Source organism: Periplaneta americana, chromosome 8, assembly GCF_040183065.1.
Source record: "Periplaneta americana isolate PAMFEO1 chromosome 8, P.americana_PAMFEO1_priV1, whole genome shotgun sequence".
NCBI classification, from domain to species: Eukaryota; Metazoa; Arthropoda; class Insecta; order Blattodea; family Blattidae; genus Periplaneta; species Periplaneta americana.
Genome location: NC_091124.1, coordinates 180,912,784 through 180,916,210, shown reverse-complemented (window position 1 = coordinate 180,916,210; position 3,427 = coordinate 180,912,784).

Sequence of the window (3,427 nt, the reverse complement as noted above, 5' to 3'; positions counted from 1 at the left end):
GTTTGTAAACAAAATAGTATGAGGAATAACTGCTGTAATTCCTGACACATGAATGTGCAAGATTTGTTTTTGCAATTAATATTATACAGGGACATCACTTTATTTTTACCAACATTTTTAATGTTAAACTGGCTATACTCGGAAACACTGTTACCCCCTTCCATTACAGGAGTTTGGTGTTACCAGTGCAATATGTAAACAAATCATTTTACTAGCTATAGGAGGAGAGAAAAGTAGTGTATCCATTTATGTTGTAGAGAAATACGATATTACGATTTTCAGTTTGATCTTAACTTTGAGGGAATTTATCAAAATACAGCAGAGTAGTAACATTTTTTTTTCAAAAACTCAACTTTTCAGGCGGCTATGTTCGTTATGTAATGTCTACTTTATTTAGCATATTAATTATTGATGTTAACATACAATATAGAGAGTGCATTTCAATTGAGGGGCTCATAAGTAAAGGGCTATAAGTAATTTTTGAGAAAATGGGGTTTAAATATTTAAGCTTTCGTAAAATCAGTGAAATTTTTATTTAAATTTTAATGTGTGATGAGATTAAAATATACCCTTGCCACTAAAATTTTAGATACTTTAGCTTACTCTGGATGCACTTAACTCATGTTATTACAAATGTCACTAGCATTCCTTTGCTTCTAGCCACCTGAATTAAAAAAAAGCTAATCTGAATTTTGAAACAAGTTGCTGAAAATGGTTGCCGTTCATCACAATGCAGGCTTCAATTCAGTACGCATATTATTAAAAACATTTTGAAGCATATTCTCTGGAATTGAATTTATCGTGTCTTGAATATAATTTTTTTAGTACGATATTATTAATATAGGTTCTTTTTTCTATAGAAAACGCAACCATATTTCTGAAACACACTATTCACTGCAGTGTTTACTTCACTGCTTGAAGACTTTGAATGCAACAGCGGCCGTAAATTCGTGTGTCTGACGGGAGCAAGGACATTAGTAAGGGGGTGAGAGTGAAGTACATTCAGAAATGCAGGTACAATAAAATTGTAAGTAAAAATAAAATTATGTCCCTGTATTTCTGTACTATTCTGCAGTTCACTTTGTCGAACGTAACGTAATCTTTTTATTATTACGCTACAGTTTGGGCGAAAAGTTATTTTTGTCGTAGTCTGTACTGGAACATCCGTGTACGTATCGTATGCTCACTGTGTGTAAAGAGCGTCAGGGTTCAATAAACCTCTTTTCATACTTAACCTGTAAGCATTCTTTACCCGCTGAAGTCCCGGGCTTTGGTCATCACTAGGGAACGGAATTTGGAGTAGTAAAAGCTAGTATTGGCATCTACACAGTCATTTGTTTACAACCCTTTATACCAAGTCCTCCCCTTCATGACATATTCGCAGATCTCTGCACGTCAACAACAGGTGAACGGGACAGTTGTCGCATAAGAACTTCAACATGCAGGTTTGCAGTTCAGAGTAGTGAAGTGCAGGTACAATGCCGAAAGTGAAACCAACTAACAATACAAAATTCAAAGACTATATTTTTTAAAGCTAAGATCGAGTATCAAAATTCAGGAAACAATTCTCTAAATTATCACTTCCCCCATGTCTAGTTCTTAAGAGATGAGGGGTCATGGTTAGAAGCTTGCAATTATTATAATTACGCACATCACCTCCAATCTGTGAAGAAAGTGGTCCAGTCTTTCGACTGCGATTCAAATATGCCAGAAACTGCTAAATGATAGAATAATAAAAAATAAATAAATCACGGATATTAAGTCAAATTTTTTATATTTACCGGATGCCATTATTCGATTAGTACAGTCAGGGGTAGAACTAGTTGAGCAAATAAATATTATGAGTACTATTGTAAATAACCTGAGTGGAGTAGAAGGTGAAGTAGGAAAACGTGGTGGTGAAAAAATGAACATAGTTTTGATTAGAAATGATAGGTACAGTATTCTCAGTCGGATTTCAGATGCACTAACAAACACGAGTCCCAATGACGTCATTCAACATGTGAATTTAATTGACCTATTCTGTTTCAAGTACCCTCCAATTTTCTCTCCAGTTGTAGAGCGGAGTTTTTCCATGTTAAAAAATTTCCTTCCTTGCAAAAGAGCAAAGTTGTGTTTAGAAATTTTGTAAATGATATTTACAATTTATTGTAATAAGGCACAGCTGGAATAATTGTTTCATCACCAAAACAGAGTATTAATTGAAAATACCATTTCGTTTGGTTCTACATTTTGTTCAACATTTAATGATACTCTATTAGGCTATGTTGTAAATATTGTAGTATTATATACTTACTTACTGGCTTTTAAGGAACCCGTAGGTTCATTGCCGCCCTCACATAAGCCCGCCATTGGTCCCTATCCTGTGCAAGATTAATCCAGTCTCTACCATTATATACTACCTCCCTCAAATCCATTTTTATATTATCTTCCCATTTACGTCTCGGCCTCCCCAAAGGTCTTTTTCCCCTCCGGCCTCCCAACTAACACTCTATATGCATTTCTGGATTCGCCCATACGTGCTACATGTCCTGCCCATCTCAAACGTCTGGATTTAATGTTCCTAATTATGTCAGGTGAAGTATACAATGCGTGCAGCTCTGCGTTGTGTAACTTTCTCCATTCTCCTGTAACTTCATCCCTCTTAGCCCCAAATATTTTCCTAAGAACCTTATTCTCAAACACCCTCAATCTCTGTTCCTCTCTCGAAGTGAGAGTCCAAGTTTCACAGCCATACAGAACAACCGGTAATATAACTGTTTTATAAATTCTAACTTTCAGATTTTTTGACAGAAGACTAGATGACAAAAGCTTCTCAACCGAATAATAACACGCATTTCCAATATTTATTTTGCTTTTAATTTTCTCAAGAGTGTCATTTACATTTGAAACTGTTGCTCCGAGATATTTGAATTTTTCCACCTCTTCAAAGGATAAATCTCCAACTTTTATAGTTCCATTTCGTACAATATTCTGATCACGAGACATAATCATATACTTTGTCTTTTCGAGATTTACTTCCAACCCTATCCCTTTACTTGCTTCAAGTAGAATTTCCGCGTTTTCCCTAATCGTGTGTGGATTTTCTCCTAACATATTCACGTCATCCGCAAACCCTCTGTGTTATCCTGAACTTTCCTAATGGCATATTCTAGAACGAAGTTAAAAATTAAAGGTGATAGTGCATATCCCTGCTTTAGCCCGCAGTGAATTGGAAAAGCATCAGATAGCAACTGGCCTATACGGACTCTGCTCTAAGTTTCACTAAGACACATTTTAATTAATCGAACTAGTTTCTTGGGAATACAAAATTCAATAAGAATATTATATAAAACTTCTCTCTTAACCGAGTCATACGCCTTTTTGAAATCTATGAATAACTGATGTACTGTACCCTTATACTCCTATTTTTTCCCCATTATCTGTC